The sequence below is a fragment of the Prionailurus bengalensis genome, chromosome B2, assembly GCF_016509475.1.
Source record: "Prionailurus bengalensis isolate Pbe53 chromosome B2, Fcat_Pben_1.1_paternal_pri, whole genome shotgun sequence".
Taxonomy (NCBI): domain Eukaryota; kingdom Metazoa; phylum Chordata; class Mammalia; order Carnivora; family Felidae; genus Prionailurus; species Prionailurus bengalensis.
This window is the reverse complement of record NC_057349.1, coordinates 97,076,538-97,101,785: the sequence shown is the minus strand read 5'-3', so window position 1 is coordinate 97,101,785 and position 25,248 is coordinate 97,076,538. Positions and strand designations below refer to the sequence as shown.

Below are 25,248 nucleotides of genomic sequence, written 5' to 3'. Positions count from 1 at the left end.
TTGTTGAGGGCTGATTTGTGTCCCAGTGTGTGATCTATTCTGGAGAATGTTTCATGTGCACTGGAGAAGAATGTATAGTCTGCTGCTTTAGGATGAAATGTTCTGAATATATCTGTTAAGTCCATCTGGTCCAGTGTGTCATTCAAAGCCATTGTGTCCTTTCTGATTTTCGGTTTAGATGATCTATCCCTTGATGTAAGTGGGGTGTTGAAGTCCCCTACTATTATGGTATTATTTTCAATGAGTTTCTTTATGTTTGTGATTAATTGATTTATATATTTGGCTGCTGCCACATTTGGTGCACAAATGTTTACAATTGTTAGGTCTTCTTGGTGTATAGACCCCTTAATTATGATATAAGGCCCTTCTTCATCTCTTGTTACAGTCTTCATTTTAAAATTTAGATTGTCTGGGGCGCCTGGGTGGCGCAGTCGGTTAAGCGTCCGACTTCAGCCAGGTCACGATCTCGCGGTCCGTGAGTTGGAGCCCCGCGTCAGTCTCTGGGCTGATGGCTCGGAGCCTGGAGCCTGTTTCCGATTCTGTGTCTCCCTCTCTCTCTGCCCCTCCCCCGTTCATGTTCTGTCTCTCTCTGTCCCCAAAAATAAATAAAAAACGTTGAAAAAAAATTAAAAAAAAATTTAGATTGTCTGATATAAGTATGGCTACTTTCTTTTGTTGACCATTAGCATGATATATGGTTCTCCATCCCATTACTTTCAATCTGAAGGTGTCTTTAGGTCTAAAGTGGGTCTCTTGTAAATAGCATATAGACAGATCTTGTTTTCTATCCATTCTGTTACCCTATGTCTTTTGATTGGAGCATTTAGTCCATTGACATTTAGAGCAAGTACTGAAAGATATGAATTTATTGCCATTATGTTTCTTGTAGAGTTGGAGTTTCTGGTGGTGTTTTCTGGTCCTTTCTAGTCTTTGTTGCTTTTTTTTTTCCTTGTCTTTTCTCCCCTTAGAGATTTCCCCCTTAAAATTTCTTGCAGGGCTGGTTAGTGGTCACAAACTCCTTTAATTTTTCTTTGTCTGGGAAACTTTTAATCTCTTCCTCTATTTTGAATGACAGCCTTGCTGGATAAAGAATTCTTGGCTGCATATTTTTCTGATTCAGCACATTGAATATACCCTGCCACTCCTTTCTGGCCTGCCAAGTTTCTGTGGCTTGGTCGATGGTCGGTTTTTGTTGAATCTAATGGGAGTCCTCTGTACTTCCTGGATTTTGATGTCTGTGTCTTTCTCAGGTTAAGAAGTTTTTCGCTATGATTTGCTCATATAACCCTTCTACCCCTTTTTCTCTCTCTTCATCTTCTGGGATCCCTATGATTCTGATGTTGTTCCTTTTTAATGAGTGACTGATTTCTCTAATTCTTAAATCGTGCTCTTTTGTCTTAGTCTACCCCTTTTTTTCTGCTTCATTATACTCCATAAGTTTGTCCTCTATATCACTGATTTGCTGCTCTGCCTTATTCATCCTTGCCGCTGTGGCATTCATTTGAGATTTCAGCTCAGTTATAACATTTTTTATCTCATCCTGACTAGCTTTTACTTCTTTTATTTCCACAGAAAGGGATTCTAATTCATTTTCAACCCCAGCTAGTATTCTTATTACTGTGATTCTAAATTCTGGTTCAGACATCTTGCTTGTATCTGTGTTGATTAAGTCCCTGGCTGTTGGTTCTTCCTGCTCTTTCTTTTGGGGTGAATTCCTTCATTTTGGTATTTTGAAGGAAGAAAAGGAATTATTAATAAGGTTAAAAAAATTAAAAAATTAAAAATAACACACACACACACAAAATCAAATGATGCTAGATCTTAGGTGTGTTTTGGTTTAGTTGTTGAAAGGAGCTTGATAGATTAGAGAAAAAAGGGGGGGAAAAGGGGAAACATTTGAAAATTTGAAAAAATGAATACAATGAAATAGAATGAAATGAAATTATGGCAGTAAAGAAGAATTTGAAAAACTTACAAAAAAGTAAAAAATATAGTAGAAAAAATTAAAATTATTTTTAATAAAAATTGATAATACATGTTTTCTCTTTCTATATTCAAGAAAAAGAAAGGAAATGAAAAGAAAAGAAAATTGAATAGATGGACCAGTGAACGACTGAAATATGATTGAAATTACATTGTTTTCCCCCAGAAGGCAAACTATGAACCACTTTAAAGTCCATAAACTAAGCAGGTGGAGATGCCCCAGGGTGTTCCTGAAGAGTGAGGTTGGCCCTGCTGGGCGGGGCTTCGTGTAACAGCTCCATTCTCCACTAGATGGCTTTGCTTAGCTTGCTGGGGTGGATTGTTGTGGTGCCTGTAGGTGTGTATGCACATGCGCAGCAGGGGTGAAAATGGCATCACCCAGCTACCCAGTCTCTAGTATTGGAACTCTATTCTCCCCAAGCAGCAATAGCACACTGTCCTTTGTCTCTGGCTTCCATCCACTTCCTGCTTTTACACTGTCTGTGACCAAGCCGTCAGGTTGCCAGAGTTTTATCTCAGATGCGGCTGTGTTTCCCAACCCCTCACTTCTGAGGGACTGCGGCTTTGACCCACTCAGACCTTCTGGGGGAGGGTCTCACTGAGCAATGGCCGGGTGCTGGCCGCACCCAGGAACATTCAGGAGACTGCGCTGCTGCCAATGCCCAGGGACTGCAGCTGGGTGCCAGCCCACCCCAGAAAACATTCACGCAATCGTGTAGCAGGGAATCGTGTTCAGGGATTATGGAAAACCACAACATACATCTGGTGCCAGGCTTCCCCTGTAACATCCTTGTACCAGCACCAGCGAATGTGGTTGGTCTCTGGGGTCTGCTGGGACCTTTGCCTGCCTCTGGGGTGGCTGCACACTCTCTACCAAATGTCCTCCCAGCAGGGGAACAGCCTCTCCTTGTGTGGCCTGAGGATCCCCCAGACCTCAATCTGCTCCTGGGGACTCACCCTTTCCACCAGAGCACCGCCAGGTATCAAGCTGTGGAGTTTCAGACTCTGTGCTTCCCCTGTTTATAGAGTCTTAATGGAATTTAAACCTTCTCCTTTCTCCTTTCTCCCTTTTTAGTTCAGTCCCTGTGGCTGTTTCTACTTTTCTACTTTCTCTCCAACTGCTTTTTGGGGGGGTGCTTTTCCCGTAGTCTCCTCACATCTCCATCCTCTCTCCACAAGCCAGAACAGCTCCCTGCCCTCAGCGGCTTCTCTCCCCCAGTTCACCTATCTGTGCCACATAACTGCTGAGTTCTGTGGCTCATGTTGTGCAGATTGTCATGTTAATCCTCAAATCAGTTTTCTAGGTATGCAGGATGGTTTAGTGTTGATATGGCTGTATTTCATGAACGCGAGATGCAAAAACACTTCCATGCTGTTCCGCCATCTTGGCTCCTTGGTCTTTTTCTTAAGCTGAGCCTAGAATAGTGCCTGACACGTGGAAGGCATTCATTACATATTTATTAAATGAATGAATGAGTAAAGGTTCTCTGTCATTTCACCTATAAGCTAGGAGAAAGACATTCAGAAGTCAAGACTTCGTGAGCATCTGATATGCTAGATAGCTCAAAAAGTGCCATGTTTGGTATAAAATCCCTGCTTATGATAAAGTGTGTGCTCGGCATTTGGTGGCTCATGTTATTTGTCTCAGATCAGAACCCAGTGGTAAATCTGACACAGCCTCTGCTCTCAAGACACTCTCTCCCACTCATTCAGAGTTCGAGCTAGGATACTAGATGTTCACAGGTGTGTAACAAATTAGTATTTCTTATACATTCATTTATCACTTAACAAACATTATGGAGTGCCTGCCATCTGGCAGGTGCTGTTCTAGGCGCTACACTGTTCAGTGGATGTCTCCAAGAGAAAAAGTTTGACTAGAGAACAATGGTCAAGTATCTCCAAAAAGAATGTACTGACATGGCATTTTTGTCATGAGTTAAAAAGCCATAAAATTAGGTTTAAATGTTTAGAAATTTTGTTTGCAATTTTTATTTTAACTTGTGATTGAGTTTTATTAAATGTTTTAAAAATGACAACTCTAGGGGCGCCTGGGTGGCTCAGTTGGTTAAGTGGCCAACTTCAGCTCAGGTCATGATCTTGCGGTCCGTGAGTTTGAGCCCCGCGTCGGACTCTGTGCTGACAGCTCAGAACCTGGAGCCTGTTTCAGATTCTGTGTCTCCCTCTCTCTGACCCTCCCCCGTTCATGCTCTGTCTCTCTCTGTCTCAAAAATAAATAAACGTTAAAAAAAAATTAAAAAAAAATGACAACTCTCTTTAGGTGAGAAAATATCATGTTCCTAGTTTTTGTGAACGCTTCCACTCTCTGAGGTAGAGGATCAATGGTTTTTTTTTTTTATAATAAGCATGCTTAAATTTTTTTATTTAATGCTTCTTACAATCAAAATCATGTATGTATATATGTTTGTATCTATTGAGGAAGATTAAAAAGGGAGATAATTCTATAAGATTTATATAAAAAATAATTATTTGTTGTCCCCCATCTCCACTCTGTAATGACAACCTTGGTTTTAGCTGTTGTTTCTGATGTTTGCCTCTGAATTTGTAATTACCCTGCATATATTGCCATTTCTTGATTATTTTTTGTTTTAGATATAATCTATTGATTTCTTACTTTGGAAGATGTGGATTTTGTTGAAAACCGTATCTCACCTTTTCCTCCCCTCATCCTCCCAATAAAGTTATAGCATAATTTTTAATGAAATCAATACTTAGTGATAATATTATTTTGAAAATGTGTATATTATTTAGAATTGAGCTATGGTGTACTATGGTTTTCTCTCTCTTAGAGTTAATAATTCTCACTCTCTTTTCATTTGTTCACTTGATTTTCCAAGCAACTTCCATAAATTTATCCCCAAATTGTCCATCAGCACTGTAATGCTTTCATTATGTTCTAACATTACCTTACCTCCTAGTTTTATTTTTTCCTTTGGAGACATTCCTCTAGGATGGCCAATTCACTAGGTCTATTGGCATCCATCATTCTGGAATTTCTCTTCACAGTTATTCTGGAATGAATCACTCCTACCAACTACCCTGTGATGATTTGTCCATCTTCAAACACTCCTGAACCAAGCCTTAGAGGACACTGGGGAAGAATTAAAGCTGAGCCAGACCTGACATCATGTTTCTTTTACCACCCTTGGTATTTGAGTTTCTTGACCACGGTCACAGACATGGTCAAGCCAGAATCTCTGCTCTGAGCCACTGAGCTTCAAATAAAACTTGTATATTTCTTGTTAATTTTTCTTTTCATTTTTACTTTTTGCTATTTCTATCTCCTTTAATGTTCATATATGGGCTGTACCTCTTCCTACAGTCTGGGAAAATGGGACATCTCTCTACAGAGAGATTTGTTCTTAGTCCAAAGGGGTCATTTGTGGTCTTGGTCACTGGAAGGTCAGTAAAGGGCCCATTTTTAGATGGTGCTGTCATGTCCTGTTGCTACCAAAAGCAGGCAATCCCTGAGTCCCCACAGTGCCCCTTGTGCCCCAAGATGTGTGGTGCCTGCTCACCAGCTCCTTCAGTTCCCCCTTGGCCATTTTCCCAAGGCTTGCCTGCAGCCCTTCATGGCTCAAAAATTCAGAACTGACCCTCCCACAATTCCCTGAAGGCAGGTCCTGGCTGTTAACTCCCACAAAACACAACACACTTACACTCTCCCCCACCCCCCTCCCGCAACACACACACAAATAAATGTACATGCACACACAGCTGGGGGACAAATTGCGCAGCCAGATTAAAGCGATCCCAATATTCTCTTAAATAACTCACCTGGAGAGTACCAATTCCAGTCAAGTCTTCCTCTCCAGAAGATCCCTCCCCTTTATTAAAGGACACAATACAGCTAAGTACACACTCAACTTACGTGACTCTAGCCCCTTTGTCAGCTGGCTGCCATTCTGCCCTTTAAATTCCTGATTTTCACACCCTGGGAAAGTTCAGAGTCCTCCTGGTGTGGCTACTTACTCCCCTAGGCTTGACAGTTTCTAAATCCCTTTGGTCTTGTCCCCTGGCTTCTCATGAGCTGTCTTGGTTTCACCTGCATCAACCCACGATGCAAAACTCAGTGTCTTCACCAGTTTCTACAAGAAATTCAACCACATCAAGCACTTCATGATTTCTGCGGTCTTTCCTAAAGATCAGTGTCTGCGAGCACTATGGGATGTGGGTCTCAGTCATAATGCACAACATCCTACCATCTCCCTACCCCCTCACACTTTTTTTCTTCTAGATCTCCCCTCCCCACCTTTTACAAGTCAGTAGCTTCTTGCTGATTTTGGTCTTTTAGCATCCATTTCTCTTCCTTTTTGCTAAGAGTATGGCAATTATTCAGGCATCCACCCCTCCCCTGGCAGCTCCTCTTCCTGGAGGAAAGCAGAACTCCTTTCCTTCCAAAGGTGGACTTAAGGCAATCAGCGTATCCTGGTGGCACTGGTTGGTTCCAGGATGGGGCATAGTCCACTTCCAGGCAATGAGATGAGAAAGATGTTGGCAGCAGACTCTAGGAAAGAAACTTCTTAGCTCTTCTGTGGATGGTACCTGAAGAGGCTCTCCCTTGTGTTGGATGTCAATAGGAAAGTATGGCAGCCTGAAAGCAACCGGCAGCCATATTGTGACCACGAGGGAGGCCAGACATAGGATGATTCAGACCATTTCTTTGGTGATATCACTGAATTGTTGGATAAGCCTCACCTAAAGCTCACTGGACACTCTACCAATGGCTGATCTTTATTTTTAAGCCAGTTTGAGTTGCTCTTACTGTTACTTGCAGTCTTACTTCCCTCTTCCTTCCTCTGGGTCCAGACCCAGTTTTCTGATTTCAGCTTCTGCCCCAAGTGGGCTTATTAAAGACGTGGTCCACACTAAAGTTGGTTATCCTTAAGAGGAATTCATCAGCAGTTGCTTTTTATTCACCAACCAGATGCATTTTTATTAAAGAGAGTGAGAAAATTCAGACTGTACCATCTGCATTCAGGTTCAAATTTTAGTAACTAAGAGGCTCATCTTGGAGATATTCCCTCAAATAAAGGCAGACAGAGCTGTGGGTGATCGATGACTTTATTTTAGAACCTGAAAGTGCAGGCAACCCCAAGAGGCTATTATCTAAATGAAATTTTAAAAAAGTAGTCTCTCTTGGCTGGACCCCCTGCTATGTCCTTTCTACTTTATATGTGTGTACACACACACACACACACACACACCTTTCTATGAAAATTGGGCCCAGAAGCAGTAACTGTTAACAGCAGTATCAGTTATCAGCCTATACTCCTTACTTTGTTTGAAGTCTTTTTTTTCCTATTCCTTTTAATGTTTATTTATTTTTTGAGAGAGACAGAGACAGAGCATGAGTGGGGGAGGGGCAGAGAGAGAGGGAGACACAGAATGGGAAGCAGGCTCCAGGCTCTGAGCTGCCAGCACAGAACCCAATGCAGGGATCAAACCCACGAATGTGAGATCATGAACTGAGCCAAAGTTGGATGCTTAAGCGACTGAGCCACCCAGGTGCCCTTTTTCTGTCTCTTTAGAGTGCACATATAGATCTGTCTGGGATCACTTTCTCCAAACCTAGGAGTTTCTCAGCACTACAAGTTGGTTTCTCATATTTAACTAGGGGAAAATATTTTAGGAGGAAAGGGAAACCTAGCAAATAGCCAAAAGTGCTTGGAGATCACGTGTATGAATGTTGAATAAAAGTTGACTCGTTTCAAACGAAATGCCTCAAAGCAGAAGTGATCTGCAGGAGATAAAATTTTAAAAGTATAAAGGAGGAAGAAGATTGGAAATATAAATCATCCTTTCAATTTTAACAGGTTAGGAATTTTTGTTTTTTATTTTTTATTTTTGATGACAGACATCCAAAGTCAATCACTTTTACCGGGGAAAAGGAATAGTGTCTAAAAGCTTATACTAATATTGCTTAAGATTAGGTCACCATCTTTAACCCCTAGTTTCTTTTATTCATCAGAAATAATTATTTGTTGACTTCCTACTGTAGACCAGACATGTGTTACGTGCTGTGGATACAGTGGAGTGCAAGACTGGTTCCCTGCCATCTTGAAATTTACGGCCTAGTGACCAAAGAAAAAGCCTCTGCTGTTGTCCCCCTCAGCTCTCTCGGCTGTCAACACATGCCCTCACCATACCACCCCTGTTAGCAGACACTGGCCCTGGGATGAGGGTCTCTGCGCTTGCTACTACCCAAACTGCCAGACCTTGAGACAAATATTTCCACTAAGTCAGTCCCTGAATATCAGCCAGGGCCACAGGCCCAGAGCCACAAAGAGAGAAGGCACCACCTGAAAGGAACCATGTTTTAGGCCCAGGAGAACTTGAATGAGTCACTCTTTCCTTGGACAGGAGTGATTTTCACTTTATTCCATCACGTCCACCACCCCCTCCCAACCTCTGGTGTCTTTAGCACGTGGCTTTAGTTGAACAAGACTATTACCAGCTTGGCGAGGACCCCACAGATTGAGGGACCCCTTGGGTGGGGAAAGGTAGGGAGTCTGTCTCTGATTTTATTGTGGGTGTGCTGAGTACCCAGTGTGACTTGAAGGTGTTAGGAGGTGGTGAAGCCCAGAGGGGAGGACAGCAAAGACAGCTTGAGTGAGTTGAGGGCAGGCTCTGCACTTGAAGCACGGGCTAAGGCCATGGCTGAATGTGACCTACAATCACCAGGCAGATGTTTTATTTTTATTTCATTGGTGAAAAAGGAAATTTGAGATTTAAGATTTATGAGAATTATCAGCAAATATGTAGATGTGATAGGAAAAATTCTATTACCAGTTAATTCACATAACTTTTTATTGTCACCAAAAAGTAGGTCCTCCTTTGTAGAAAATATAAAAGAGAAAGATTACGAAGATACACAATACTCATAATCTTATCGCCAAGAGATCATTACTATTAACATATCTCCAGCATTCTGCAAATTAGTTTTTCAAAACAAGGTTCTACGTATTATTTTGTAACCTGCAATTTTTTTTAGCAACTTCATATTGAGAGCATTTCTTCACGTCATTACATGGTTTTCTATGACATCCTTTTTGGTAGTACTTTGTATAATATATGGTGTGGACACATGATACACTTACTTAAGTAAACTCTTTCTCTCTCTCTCTCTCTTTTAAAATTTTATTTTTAAGTAATCTCTACACCCCACACGGGGCTCAAACTCACAACCCTGAGGACAAGAATCACTTGCTTTACGGACTGAGCCAGTCAGGCGCCCCATTAAGTAATCTCTTTTTATTGAACATTGAGGTTGCTTCCTGTTTACCTTCACTAAAAAGAACAGTTTTGTTTTTAATTTCCAAAGGTCCCTGGTGCATTTTTTAAACGAAAATCTGGCCCCATGGAAGGCAGGGCTTTGGGTCGAAGAAGTCTCAGGTTGGAGGAGTCAAGGGGTCTGGCATCCACTTTCTGTTCTGCCACTCTTGTCTGACTAGTCAGGTTAATCACTTGCTGCCTCAATTTCCACTTCGGCAAAATGGTGACATAACCCTCATACCTTCCATAACCCTGAAACTTCTCAAACTTTCCAACACTTAAGGACATGTCTGTGTTGAATGGTGGGAAGCAAAGTCTTGTGGCCGCTGGAGTGTGGGAGACGGGTCTCCCTTTGCTACTTCAGGAATGGAATCTCAGCCTTTAAAGCTTTCTTTCTCCATGCTGTCTCCCACCACCTCCATCCCAAACTGGCATTTCAAAGCACGGGTTCACCAGGTCTTATTCTGTTGAGAGAGAGGGTGCATTTTGTTCCTTAGCAGTCACGACCGTAGCCACGACTACGACTGAGTTCTCCTCCAACCCAAAGCACTGGTCTGTTCCAGCCCTGCAGATAAAGCGGTTCATTGGACTGTAGAATGTCAGAACCACAGAGGGACCACAAAGACAATCTCGTCCCCTACCCCCACCACCCGTGCTATTTAAGGACAGTGATTTGACCAATGTCTTTGGGTTACTGGCAGAGCTGGATGAAGGGGCAGTGCCAGGAGCCATGTGGCCAAATGATTAATTGTGTGTCTTTGGGCACACACTGGCTGGGTCAATCCTGTGTCCAGCATTTCTGAGCTGTGGTACCTTGGGGGCAACTTATTAGCATCCTGTTTCAGTTTCCTTACTTCATAGGGTTGTTATAAGTGAGATAACGCTTGAAAAGGGCTCTGACTTAGTATTTCATTAGTAAATGTTAGCTATTACTGTGATAATATAGGTTGTTTTCGCAGTAGCACTGACTCCCCTGCCCAGGACACAGCTCTCGACACCTTCTGCTTGTTGGAACCATAGCTCTTTACCAGCCACTGACAGGGATTACTCTTCAAATGGATACCACTCTGAGTAGGTTTGCATTTGGGATGCCCCCAAATTAACCTGCTCCCTCTGGCCGCCTCTTGCTAACCACCAACCCAGTAGCATTTGTGTGGAAACAGTGGAGCGTGCTGCCTGTGGTCTGAGACAGAAATGTAACCACAGAGCCAAAGAAAATTAACAACGTGGCACAACCTAAGCATCCTGATCGCAGCCCAGGGGTGTACAAGACTGAGAGGGATGTTAGCTGGGAAGGGCCCCTTTTCTGTTTAGCATATCCCTCAGCTCGTACGCAGCCAGCCCACCAAATTTCTTTTCTTTTACGTGTTTAACTTAATTTTTTCTTGGAACAAAAACGTTTAGAACTTTTAAAAACATGGATTTAATTTCTTAACCCCTAAAGTCCTGGTGCATAAAAAAAAGAAATTCCAGTGGACATCCATCTGTTGACCGATGGATCAATTGATCTATCTATTGATCATTTCTTAAGTAAGCCATCTTTAGTTAACTTCAATTTGAAGTCTCACTATGCAGTTGACCTGCGATGCCCATGTCTGCATCCCAGACACGCTCGGCTTAAGGACAGGTCACAATAGCACATCTGGGAGGAGGTGAGGAAGCATGGACTTCGAGGCTCAGAATCACGGACTCATACAGAGCTGAATAGGAAAACCGGAAACTCCTTTCTTTTGGGCAGATTCTGCAAAGCTCCTTCCTTCCTTCCTTCCTTCCTTCCTTCCTTCCCTTCCTCCCTCCCTCCCTCCTTCATTCCCTCCTTCCCTCCCTCCCTTCCTTCCTCTTTCTTTCTTTCTTTCTTTCTTTCTTTCTTTCTTTCTTTCACAGTATTTGAGAAATATTTGTGATCATTTAATAAAGATCGATTTTATTTATCTGAAGAAACATTTTAAAGTGAACACCGGTCTTGCATCCCAGACCACTTGAGGTCCTTTGCTGAGCATACTGTGGGATTGTGTTTGAGGTCATGGGCATGATACACACAACCACTGTGACAGATACGCTGGCAGTTGAAATCATCCATTGGGTCCTGTTTTCTTTCCTCCTTCTCTTCCTCCTCCTCCTTTAACGAAATAAATTTATATTAAATGACCAAAATGAAAACCTACCAAACTTGCCTTGTCCCACACAAAATGAAAAAACAAAATTAGATGATTAAATGAACTAAAGTGGCGAATTTATTTCTTGCTCAATAAGTACAATGCTTTGACTTCAAAAAAAATTTAATTTTTTCATGCGTTCGTAATTTGAGGAGAGTGGCTTCTTATTTCTTTCTAATGTCACTCTGCATATACATTCAGACAAACCTCAACTTGTAATTTCTTTTTTGTCTCTCTCGGTAACTGTCCAAGTTGCGGTCTAAGCTTTAACTGGCTCTGGTTCATGTTTAGTTCTAAACATTTGCTAAATTTGCTTATTGCGCATCCCCAGGAGTAAGCCTATGGGTGGCCACATATTTGTTGAATGGATGTTTCGCCTTGCAGGACATACTTTGGAATAATACTCCAGGATGGGCTGAAAGAACTGGGCAAAGGGGAGTCTTGCTCCCGTTTCCAAAAAAAACAGGAGAAAAAGTCCCTTTACCAGTATAAATTGATTTGCCACAGAGAACACAATGAGGCATGGAGGGTGAATAGTCGTAGCCTTTTTCTTGCATGAGGACCGTTCTATCCCATGCAGGCCTGACCACGAGTGTAGAAACACTCTGCACTTACCCACACAGATCTGGAGCCCAAGTCTGGGCTCCGTCCCCTGACTACATGTGTTGTATGCAGTTGTAGAGTCAATATGTATGACCGTGGTGTGTTTGCCTGAGTAGGCAACATTCTGGCAAACACACAGGCTCTCCTGAACAGTGATGTTATTAGAATGTTTTTGTTGTTATCGTTTTATTTGTCTAAAGTCAAACATCCACTCCTCTTGCCTTCCAGTATCTTACAAGCCCGGTGCTGGCCCACACTGCTGCAGGAACGGGACAAAGAGATGATGTTACAGTCTGGTTTCTATGGCAACAGAGGAGGGGTAATGAAAACCGAAATGTTGGAAACACCCATTCTGACAATTGTGACATAATTCAGGTTATTACAAGGACGTAACTACCAAAGAAGCAGAAGTGTCATTACCCTGCAGCTCATGTCGGCAAAAAGCTACACTGCACATTTCTCTTAGTTGGGCTGCTAAGAGGAAGGAAACACGAAACACACGCACGCACACACACACACACACATACACACACACGCCTCGTTTTCTGCATGTAAAATGTGTGTGTTCTTTAAAAGCCAGTGGTTGGCTGGTTTTCCGGACATGATGTGGTTGAAGCTGTCATCGTAATGGAAATTCATTGCTGTAGCTATGGTAAATCGAGTTTTCTGCCTGTGCTGAATGCATTAGTCTAATGAGATGTTTGCAGCCGGAGAGCAGGGCTGCTGGAGACGAACTGTGAGCTACTAACACACGGGTGGAAGATTAGCTTTTGTAATACTCGGTTTGCATGTACCGAAAGTCATCTGTCTTCTGAGTCAACATTCCCGGCCTGGTAAAGAACCTGATCAGGGCTCTGGTGAACAAGCCGTAGGTAAGGGAGATGCACAATCGGAGGGTGTGCCGTTGACACAGGATTCCTTCTCTCTCTACTGTCATCACGACAGGTTATCTGGTTCAGTTTATCTGGGTTGCATGCCTACCTCTACGGCAATGCACGAGTGCCCTGTCCTAAAACCACTGAGGCCAGCAGGTAAACTTCAGTTCCTCCTACTCAAAACAAAAATGTTTGATTTCTTAACCAGATCTTAGAGAGGAAGATGCAGGATAGAATTATATAGTTTATAAATTTGGGGTACGTACACATTCACTACTCTTTAACTGCATTTAAATATATAGAAAGTTGTTTTTTCTCCCCTGAATGTGAACTCAAATACCTGTGGGGTTTTTTTGGGTTTTTTGTGTTTTTTTTTTTTTTGCATGATGATTTCGCTTTGCTTTTGTTTTGTTTTAATTTAAAAAGTGTTTTATGTCTTGGGATAAACGTATTTACTAAAATCTAATTATTAAAATTGATGTGTTGTGAACATGCAAGAGTACTTTTTAAAATTGAATTTTATTATTTATATCCCAGATGGAATATTTTACATGTCTTTGTACTGTTTTTTTTCTTAATTTATCAAGACAGATGAGAATACTATTTACTGCTAGTTGCTGGTACTGGTTAGTTTTGGGGAAAAAACCAGGTGGCTGTGGAATGTCAGGATCAGTTTTCCCAAGTTCAAATACAGAGCTACCTTCTTCCCAGGTGGGGTGTTGTGTAACTGGAACGGGGCAGCATGAAGGTACCTCTGCAGCTTGCTTGCCGAGCAGAACAGGACAGTGGATGAGGGTGGTGTCGGCTGTAAGTCATTTGAGCGATAGTTGAGGTGCTAAGTCAAAGCCCTTTCTACTACCTATAATATAATGGAGAGGTGACTCATGGTGTTGTCTCCGGATTATATGACAGTACTCAAGAGGGTTAGACAATCACTAGCTTTCTGAGAAAGTGGCTTTGGGTTGGTCTCAGACCCTGTGGTACTTGAGAAAGTGATCCAGGCTTTTCAGAATCGAGACGTTGTACACTCTTGCGTTTTCCTTTCTTTTCAACCAGAGGAACCATTTTTGAAGAGTGAGAGGCATAGTTGCTTTTATTCTCAAGACTTAACAAAACATAGACTATTTGAAGTGAAAGCATAAAAATAACTAAGAAGGAATTTATAGCGTGGTAAAGTAAACGATCTAGGGGTACAATAGTTGTGTGGAGCATTTTTGTGTTGCTTGGTAGAACGGGCCTGAAAAAATGAGGTGGGGGGGGGTGGTTATTTGAGCAACAGCACCTGGGTGAAGATTACCTAGAAGGACAGTAGTGATCATCTAAACTCAAATAAAACATTAACGTAGGAACTTCAATTTTAGGGGAGTTGTTTGGTGGCACCAGAATCTTTACCTTTTAAACATATGTGTGACAGATATTTTTGAAAATGTAACTATGTTTTCCTTAGCTCTTTAAATTGTGTATGTGGACAGTCTCTAATATTTCGGGAAGTTTATCAGTCGGCTTGCTTTATAGAATCACAAGTGCAAATCCCACAAAAACCAGTTCTTCTGTGTGTAACGTGTTTCAATTTCTTCGTGCCTCCAAAATTACTTTTATTTGGCTGCAAAAAAAAAAAAGTAAATGAACGATAATGGAAAGAATATAAAACAATAAGAGAAACGAGTAAATCGCTTTCGGTCCTTTATTTGCTTTTGGTGGTATGTTTTCAAGGCAAGTGAAACCAGCAGAAACAGTTTCACTTTCTGGTTCTTGGCTTCTGGGGGGCTGGGGTGCCAGGGCTCTCCAGCAGCAGGTAAGGCCAGCAGACCGGCTGCTAGAAATCAAGTCCGCGCTGGGACACCCCACGGGGCTGTGGTCCTGCTGCAAGAACCTTTACGCTGGAAATTCAAAAAAGTAATGACTTTCTCAACGTTAAGTAATATTTGCTTATTGTAAAAAATTCAGTCGGTGCCTCAAAGCACAAAGATCGAATTTAAAATTTCTTACAACTTTAAACGATGTGAAAATCACAAGCAGACTGCGTTAGACCTCTCTCATAACGTGGTGGATTTATTTATTTTTTAATCTCAATTCTGGATCGCAAACACTTCCAACAAATTTAAGGCAACATTACTGAAGTTCCCTGGAATGAAAAGAAGGAATGCTCAGAGAGGTATACCCCTTCGTACGTTGGGGGAGTAACATTTCCGAGGGTGTTGCAGATCTGCTGACAGTTTGGGGCGCTCGGAGGACACACACCGCACCCACATACGCTCGCCTTCTGACACCGTTGGGTCCAGGCAGAGGTGGGGCGGGCGGAAGCTCGGAACTCGCTCCGGCCGGTGGGGGTAGGGGGCGGCTGAGCTCCGCGGGGCGTCGTTCCTCGCCGGCGTGTCCCCCTGGAAGCCTGGGCATCACACTGACGCCAGCCAGGTGGCCGGGGCGTGCCCCCCCCGCAGTCCACGCGTCCTGCAGGAAGCGGGAGGCGACGCTGCCCCGAGTCCGGTGGGGCTGGGGGCTTCAGATTCCAAGCACCTCCTGTTTCGGTCTGTGCAGTCCTCTGCCTCCGAGCCTTATGCTTTTTTTACTCGGGGATGGTGAGGTGGAGAGAAGAGTGAGGAGGGGAGGAGTGACTCTCTTCCCATTTAACTACCGAAGGGCATAACATTCGGTCTAACATTTTGGAGATGAAGTTTGTAAAAGCGGTCCCTTTGGGTGGGAGCACACGTGCCTGTTCATTTTGGTGGGCACATTGGACCTATCTAGGAGGGAGCTTTGTTTAAATGCCTCCTTGGGCATCTGAATACAGCGATCTCCCAAAAGGCTGGTTTGAGATTTGCACGTTTTTAATGTTTTTGTTGTTGTGGTTGTTGTTGGTGCTTTGGAAGGCAGGTGAGGAGAGATGAGGGGGCTTCTTAACAGCCCCTGGGAGGAAAAAAAAAAAAAAAACCAAATGGTTTGGTACCTATATAATGTAATAGAAGCCACCGCTGTGTCTAGTAAATTACTCTAAATTTTAATTAAGGAGTCACAAAAGCCACACCATAAGCTTTAAAAATTACCCCTTTATCAATAAGGTGATAATTAACTTTCTCTAGAATTAGCAATTCTCTCAGCCCCGGGCAGTATGCAGCCTAGTAAGTTCTCTGGAATGCTGCCAATTTTAAACAATTGGTCTTTTGGCAAATCTACTGGATTTTAATTCAAACATCGATTGTGACATTTTCCAGCGTGGTTCAAAGACCATCAGGATCACCGAAATCGTGGTAAAATTTCTGATTGCAAGGTTGGCTCCAAATGTTTGGGTTGCATTGGAATCTGTCGCTTTTTCTTTTTTCATTGTCCGTTTCCACCTTTCTCCCCCAAACCTCGGCATTTGCAAGAACGCCACACTCTTGCTTCTCCTATAAATCTCTGCTAGCATCTCTGCTATAAATCGCTGTGGCCAATCCTGCATTTGTTGGTTCGCACATACTGGGTTCGAGTGCTCTGCCTGCAAGCCCACGAGGTCCTAAGTGTTTTTTCATTGTTGTATTCATCTCGGTTTCAGTTCCGGCAAGGGTTCTTCCCTAGTATTTCTGCAGGCTCTCACCCTGCGGTTTGTCAGACGCCGAGATTTAGATTGGGACTTGGAGGAGAGGAGGTACAGACAGAGGGCCATTCGGGATATGCTCGTGGCCGTTTGAAATTTGGCTAATTCTGACCTACGTATGTTAATATCTGAAGAGGTACAGGAGCACTGGGCATTTCAGAGCATCCGGCTCCACGATGAACCCCCCGCCCCCCCAACCAACACACACACAGACACACTCCAGCTAGTCACCGGTGGGTGATGTTTAAGGACAGCCTGCTGAGGGATGCTGCCATTCGGCCACAGTGGCTGGACGGCAAGTGGTAACGAGTGCACATCACTCCTCTGGAAGTCAGACCTCTCTCCCCTTCCTCTGGGTTCTTCGAATGTTAGCATTGGTGGACTCTTGCTTCATGGAGCCGAGAGCCTGGCTGAGATGAGGTACTGGTGATAAAGTTTGCTGCCGGTTCAGCTGGCAGTGCTGATACAGCCAGGAGCATCCTTGTCCTCAGGAAGGTGGGACGGAGGTGAGCGGCAAGCAGGGTTTGTGCATGTGGGAATCAGCATCAGAAGAGGCCTTTTGCCACCACGGAGGAGATAAAACACCTCTTGCTTCTTGCAATGATCACCTGGTGGACTACTATTTTAGGACCCAGAGGAATTTATTACCCAGCGGCAGTTCTCCTTTTGCATTAAGCTGAAAAATCATTCCACTGAGTCTGTGTGACACCCTGGAGTAATGGGAATATATTCTGAGATCCAATTGTAGGTGGGCTTCCCTGCGATTGCCCTTGTTACTATTTGGCCAGTTGTGTTTTATAGAATCTGGTGGCATAGACAGGTGAACCTCTCTTTACTCTCCCACCAACTCAGGCATGTTCTACCTAGATTTTTATTTGTGAGGGAGGCAAACGTGCATCTCTTTTCAGCAGCTGCATTTATGGGTCAGATAAATGGGACGTGGTCCCAGCTTTGCTGATTTTCAAGAATGATTGCATAGTCCTGCAGACAGGCTATGCCAGCCCTTTGGGGAAGGGGCTTGGCTGAGGAGTGGTGGCCTTCCTTTCTCTATAAGGCGTACAATTTAGAAACAGAGTGGAGCTGGCTGTTATGAGAAAATTGATGTGCCAGGGAAAAATAGTGTCAATGCTATGCTTTGCAAGGTGGTGACGTTGTCTGGTTAGCCCCGTGATAGTGACTCAACTTTTGGGAGCTGAATATTTGGTAACAAAAGCCTTTGCTCTTTTGCTCTCTCATTACAGAGCAAAAGCCATCATTCTTTCAAAACAGAAGTATATGGCTTGAAATTAATCCTAAAGAAACACGCAGCCTTTCATGAGGATGGGTACTCAACTTGGGAACAAACACTGGGCTGGCAGAGCAAAGAATTACCCTCAATGGGTCCTGGTCCAACCATTGGAAAATGTCACTTAAGAGGTCCTGGGATAAAACCCAAAGGAGAGACCCTATTCCATGCCCCATCCAATGAGTACTTAACCATCCCTCTCCCTCTTATTTCCCTCCCCTGCTGCAGTTCAGAAGGGACTCAATAATGGCCAACAGTTAGCATATGGTTGTCAGCTTATAGACCTGCTGGGTCATTTCCTTTTGGATTGAAAGAAAGGTTTCCTCTTTTCCCTTTCACATTTGTCCACAAGTCATCCTGGGACATCATCGTTCTGATGAGAAAACCAGGACCGAACACCAAGGAGTCTGTTTTGCCCTGGTGTCCAGAGCTGGGCCTGAGCCTTGTCACCAGACCGAGGTTAACATCGCAGTGGCCATATCGAGGGTCTGCCCCGGATGCAGCCTTTGAGCTGGCCTGGGGCTGGCGTCACGATTCTAATCCTATTTGACAGGCAACTATGAACAAAGAAAGGAAGATCTGGAGAGAAAACCACAAGGTGAAAGCCAACTTTGGGGCATTCATGCTTTCCGTTTTAGAGACAGGATTTGGAAGTCGTGCAACAAACAATTCCTTTGGGCCACTTCTAAACTATTACATTTCTAAACTAACCATTTCTAAACTATTATAAGCCAATAGGAATTATTCTCATTCTTTATGGCCTTTTAAAAAAGAGGTTGACCACTTTTCTTCATAGTTCCTTAGGACTTAGTACCCTCACTATTGGGAAATTATGGTGATATCAAGGCTTAATCTAACAATTAGCTATAAAATATGCTGTTCATCCCAAAGAGAATAACTCAAAAATGTCATGTGAGGCACTGGGCTTATTGATTAGTAAAGAATGCCACTCTGGGAATAGATTCTGTCATTTTTCAGTCTTGAGAAATGTGTGCCATTTGTTCATGCTGTTGCCATTGTTTGCCTGTGCTGAGGGAGTTTGCCATGAGATTTGGAGGTCAGTACACTACATGGTCACCTGTGCATTTCCCCTGATATTGGGAATTCTCCCTTTCAGATGCCATGAGATGTTCAAGCATATTTGATCGTATCCCTTTAAGAGCTTGCTTGTAAAAATGCTTCAAGTGGAAAGCTGTAGATCACTTTATATTTTGGTGCACACATTAGGAAGTATAGAAACGGTGCAGTGGGGGGACCCTCAATTGGTTCTAATGTCTGAAATCACCACCCACGGTATGAAAATACGGCACTTGTTTTGAGTGTTTGTAACATAATTAAGTACTTGACATAAATAACGAGGGCAAACCGGATGGTGTGGTTATGTTGGTGCCTGATATGGAAATGGTTAATTGGTTCCACAGTGGGAATTGTGCATTCCTGTGCAATTGTGCATTGCCTTAATGAGACCAGGTGAGTATAAACTCTCTCCAGGGAACTGAAGTTATAAAGTCAAGTTGGGTGTGATGTGTGTGACAATGTGTGGAAGCCGATGACCTATGATGGTATAGAGGACTGGTCTTTTATTTCTGTTGCCTTCCCTTTGAGTTAGAAGTCGTTTGTCATGAACCCCAGTCACAAATAAAGGGACTAAAATTCTCCATTACCAGGGTAAGGAAAAAGGGCATTCAGAAAAGTTTGTCTCACACGTGTTTCAGCCCAAATCTCTGCGAAGGTCAAGTACTGAGTTTCTACTAATTGGCTTGAGACCAGAGTAATGTGGAATAAACTGGAAATAAAATCATTTAAAAAATATATTTCTGGGCACAGGTTAGGTCACTGTTTTTATGACTATATTTAACATTTTCATGCCTGAAGAAAAAAAATTCCATGGGACCAAGGACCTGGCTTGTCCTTGTAGATTTCTAACAGCGGATAGTGTGGGTTACACAGCTTCCTGGACAAAGTTAAGCAAAGCCAAGCCTCCTCTGGCCAAGATTTCCTGTATTCTGCTTGTGTACTTGGTAGACTATCAGTTTCCAGGGGGGTTTCTCTTCCCTGGGAATACAGATTTGGGACAGGATAAGGAGAATTTACATTGGGACCATGGAATCACTTAAGTTCCAGAGCATTTTCTTTTTTTCTTTTTGCTTCTTCTTTTTAAATTAATTAATTATTTGTTTATTTTATATACTGTATTGTCGAGTTGGATAACATACAGTGTGTACAGGGTGCTCTTGGTCTTGGGGGTAGATTCCTGTGATTCATCGCTTCCATACAACACCCAGTGCTCATCCCAACAAGTGCCGTCCTCAATGCCCATCATCCATTTTCCCCTCCCCTACTCCCACTGCCCCCATCAACCCTCAGTTTGTTCTTTGTATTTAAGAGTCTCTTATGGTTTGCCTCCCTCTCTGTTTGAAACTAGCTTTCCCCCCTTCCTTTCCCCCATGGTTCCAGACCATTTTCATACCAGTTCACCCCATTGTGTAAACTGGAAGGTTAAAATATGACTGAAATAACGAACTCGAGGGAAAAACATCTGACATTTGAAGGGACAAGTTAAAAGCAAAAACCTATACTCTGAGAAGTGGTCTTGAAGTGATTCCTAGCTTCTTAGATTGAATGGATTGTAAAAGCCTTCCTCCCAGGGTCAAGCCTCACACTCTTCCCTCGTGTCTGCTAAAGATACAGACAGCACAGCCTCTATTCTCAAGAGGTTTCCATTGTTGGAAACTTTAACTGTTAGCAAGGGCATTTTCCCCTCCAGAACTTCCCCTAGCTTCCTCTTGCAGTAACTTCCTCCTCTAAGGGGGTACTTCTGTCTTCAGAGCTGTATAGAATAAATATAAACGGAGCAGCACGGATTCTGAGTGGGCAAAGCCAGTTTAATGGCTACTGATGTGACCCAGGGCAGGTATGGTGGCAACCCTGGGCCCCCCTTACTTCCGAGGGGGTGATATTTCTTGTCCTTACTGCTGAGGCCCGGTGCTTTGAACGTGGCAAGTACCCAATAAATATTTGTGGAATGAGTGATTCAAAGAATGGTAATGTCAGCATGGGTGGAGACAGCACAGTGTCGTGGAAAGAGCATACACACACTTTGGTGTCACCCCAACTTTATGAGATCATAGGATATAATATTTCAGAAGTCGCTGGGAAGGTTGTATGGGATAATGTATATCAAGTTCAAAGGAAACAGTATATGGAAAAGTATGTGTAAAGTGCTATCCGAGTGGTAATAAATACATGTTCTCATTTATTGAGCATCATATGTTCAGGGATGCTGAGAGAAGCACTAAACGTGCTTTATCTTATTTATCGGACTTAAACCACATGGGTGCTTAATACGAAGGCTCTTTTTAAGTGTACTTATTATTTTGAGAGAGAGAAAGAGAGAGAGAGAGAAAGCAAGGGAGGAGCAGAGAGAGAGAGGGAGAGAGAGAGAATCCCAAACAGGCTCCATGAGGTCAGCACAGAGCCCACTGCAGGGCTCAATCTCACGAACTGTGCAGCCTGAGCTGAGATCAAAAGTTGGATGCTTAACCAACTGAGTCACCCAGGCGCCCCAATACGAGAGCTATTCTTATCTCCATTACACAGGTAGGGAAATTGAGGCTTACGTTAAATAACTTGTGGAGGCTCACATGGCCATATGAAGTCTGCTGAGTCTTTTCTTCAGTTTTGAAAAGCCAATGGGGTGTCCTTGTCTTTTCACCTGCGAGGGCTGAGGAGAAAGAGCTCTTTCATGCGTCAGAGCCAGCTGCTTCTGCTCAACCCGGCTGGGCTGCTCCCAGGTCCAGCAGGTTCCAGAAAGGAAATGATTCCCTGGTGTTTCCACTTGGAAAGGCATTTTTGATCCACAGCAAACTTCTTTTAAAGCAGTAGGCTTTCAGTCCTGTCAGACTCAACCCTCATTTTTATTACGAATATTTTTAAGCCCCTGTTTGCAACCCCAAAGTGAAATTCCCAGATAACACAGCCCACCCACACTCACAGTCTAAGAAAACCCAGTGTCATGTCATAACTGAAATATAAAGAGGAATAAAAACAAAGTAATTAATGATTACTTCTGGTGCGGGCGCCCTGTTCTGGACACCACATGAAGGGGTCAGGTGCTTGACATCTGCTACCTCCAGTGCAGTCTAAAATAATGCTCTCGGCGACTCAGGCAACACAAGCTGGTCCTGCTGCTGGTGACATGATTTTCCCAAACAGCAAACAACTCTTGGAATTCTGAACAAAATAGAATTTTGTATTTATGCATTTGCTTTACGTATTATTTACATTCCTGGAAAGTAAAGTATATATTATAGCTAAGTAGAAATATGTTTATACATAAAATGAAGTTCACTCCAGGTTCACAAAAACAAGATTTTCACTCATGTGACCATACGGTGAGACTGTGCTTCATCATGGGGGATAGCTCTGTGTGTCCAGTGTCCCTGGTCTCTGCCCCCCACATGCAGTAATGCTCACCCTGCTCCCAGTATTGGGCCAGGTAAAACCACATCCAGCACATTCCCAAAATGCCCCTCTACAGGCGGTGTTTTCACCACCACTGAGCACCTGTGGATCAGAGTATGCCAACCTGCCATGAACTCCACTTTATCCTACCTCCCCAAATGCCTGCTTAATTATAGTTTTAAAAAGATGGTGCTGGGCGTGCCTGAGTGGCTCAGTTGGTTAAGTGCCAAACTTTGGCTCAGGTCATGATCTCACGGTTTGTGGGCTTGAGTCCCCCCACGCTGGGCTCTGTGCTGACAGCTCAGAGCCTGGAGCCTGTTTCCGATTCGTGTCTCCCTCTCTCTGCCCCCGCTTCTCTCTAAAATAAATAAACATTTGAAAAAAAAAAGATGGTTCTGTTTTGTCAGTTCCTTACATGATTGCTAAGTAGAGACATCTCAAATATTGTGGCAGGAATTTGGGGGTAACTTTAACATTCTGAGAAGATTTGTAGTGGATTTCCTCTAAAAAAAACTGTACCTTTAAGATTGAGAAGACGTTTTCTATCATGATTCGTTCTCTTTCAGATTATGCATAGGTTTTATCGTAATAAATAGAGTATTTTAAAAACACCTTTGGAAAGTCCTCACTATTCTCTGGGTTTGCTTGAAAACATTAACAGTTAATGAGGGACCATGATGATGCAGAATTTGGACTAGTTATCCACACAACCGTCCTGGAATGTATCATTATTCCACTTCACAGACCAAACCCTAAGATTCAGTGAACTTAAGCAGCGAGTTTAAGTGTCTCAAGTTCATCCAGGAGGTTCTATAACCAATTTCAAAGCCAAACCCATGCCTTTGCTCTCATGTGCCTGGCTCCTGTATAAGCTCTGGATATATGGTATACACTTTGATCTGTGATGTGGAAATCCCATGTCTGAGAAGTTTTTCCTTGTCGAGTACATAAGAATGGGGTAGAGGAATAAACATGGCTACAGATTCTTTGACATTCCTTCCATGAAGCTGTGGGGTCTAATTCCCCTTTCGTTGACTCTGGGCTGTTCTAAGTGACTTGCTTGACTCATAGGATGTGGCCGAGATAATGTTTCAGGACTGACATCACAAGTCTTCCAGTTCCACCTGGGACTCAGAATGCTCACTCTTGGAGCCCTGAGCCAGCAAATAAGAGGAAGATTGTCCCAAGGCTGCCATGCTATTAGGAGCCAAAGCTCTGTGGAAGGTCCTGGACAAAAAAAGACATGAGGATGGGCGGGGCGGGGGGGGGTGCGAGGGGCAGAGGAAGAGGCAGGAAATGGAGCTACTGGATGTGTGGATGAAGAAACCACTTGGGAAGTGAATCCTTCCATCTCAGCCTCCCCAGCTGATGCTCCACAGGTCACAGGCAAACTGTCCAATCTAGCCTTTCCTGAATTCCTGATCCACAAAATGGGTGGGACATAATAAGCCACGCATTCTGTGATAGTTTTAAATGTAGCAACTGATAACCAAAACACATTAATGGCATTCTTTCTGTTGTATTGGGTATTGTGGATTATTTTTGATGCTTAAGAGTGAAGGATTTTCTACTTCAAAAGGAAGCTAAGATTCACTATAAAATATAGTTGATATCCATTTGCTAGGAGTTGAAATAAGAGACAGAAGTTTTGCTCCATATACAGTTACCATCAGAAGTAAGTGTTTTCAGGGGAACTGTTATTTTAATAAGTGCATGTTTAATTTTACAGTTAGTATATATATTTATGTCTTGAATGACAAATACTTGATTTGAATTTGTGAATCTGACATAAGGTTGCAGTTAAAAATGTATTTATTCAAATAGGCCATTAAAGATTCAGTAAGTATTAGGTAAATATGGTATCTCAGGTGTATTAGTCGCGGTTCTCCAAAGAAACAGGACCAATAGTAGTTACGTAGGTAGATAGAGAGAGAGATGATAGATAGGTAGGTAGATAGATAGATTGATAGATAGAAATTTATTGTGAGGAGTTGGTTCACATGATTATGTAGGCTGAGAAGTCCTAACATCTGTAGTGAGCAAGTTGGAGACCCAGGAGAACCAATGGTATCATTCCAGTCTAAAAGCCGGCACACTTGAGACCCAAGAGGAACTAATGTTTCATTTTGACTCCAAAGGCAAGAAAAAAACTAATGTCCCAGGTCAAAGGCCATCAGGCAGTTCCCTCTTAGCTTTTTTAAACTACTCAGGTTTTCAACTGATTGGACAAGGCCCACCTGCGTTAGGAAGGGCAAATCTGCTTTACTTAGTCTACAGATTCAAATGTTAAGCTCATCCAAAAACACCTTCACAGATACACTGAGGATAATGTTTGACCAAATATCTGAGTAAACCACAGTCCAAATTGATGCATAAAATTAGCCATCATAGCAGGTATTCAGACATAACACATTTTGCAAATGTTGTACCTAAGGGATCTGAAGTTTGGTAAGCACTGCCTTGAGCCTTAGGCTGTCCATGTCTCTAGTCCAAGGGTCTGAAGCTAAAATCCCAGGTGGTATTGCTCATTTATCCTTAGGGACATGATCCTCTGAGTCCTTTCCATAATGTCTCCTGAAGTTATCCTTTGGTTTTCAGAGCAGCTTTTAGAGAATGTCCCTATTGGTGACTCTAATTCTGGGGAAGTTTGAGCTATCCTTTAGATTTTTAGCTGCCCTCTTAGGAGTGGCTGTTTCCCAGCATCCCACGGCTGGCCACCATATTTACTGTCAGTTCCTTGGGCTGCCCACAGTTCTACAGCTACAGTTCAGGCACCCTGCTGGCTCCCATACAGGATCGTATGTCACAGCAAGCTCAGGCCTCTAGTGAGAGAATGTCTGCCGTGAAAGTGAGGCCCATTGATACCCTGCCTCACTATTTCATGTTAAGTCTGGCATAGTGGTGACAAGGAGCTCAAATGTGATGTATTCAGTATGGCATCATAGGAGCTATGATAGGTCTATGTGTCCTGGCCATGAAGGCAGCCGGACATTTTCATGTCCCTCTCTGGACCAT

General features: G+C 43.0%; 1 protein-coding gene across 1 annotated transcript in view; it reads left to right on the top strand.

Annotated features, from left to right (window-relative positions):
• The first annotated feature begins 12,711 nt into the window (after nt 1-12,711).
• Nucleotides 12,712-25,248, top strand: part of SCML4 (Scm polycomb group protein like 4) — a 117,159-nt gene continuing 104,622 nt past the window's right edge. The window contains exon 1 of the mRNA XM_043592055.1: nt 12,712-12,907. The gene's annotated coding sequence lies outside the window, so the exon portion shown is untranslated. The remainder of the gene's footprint in view (nt 12,908-25,248) is intronic.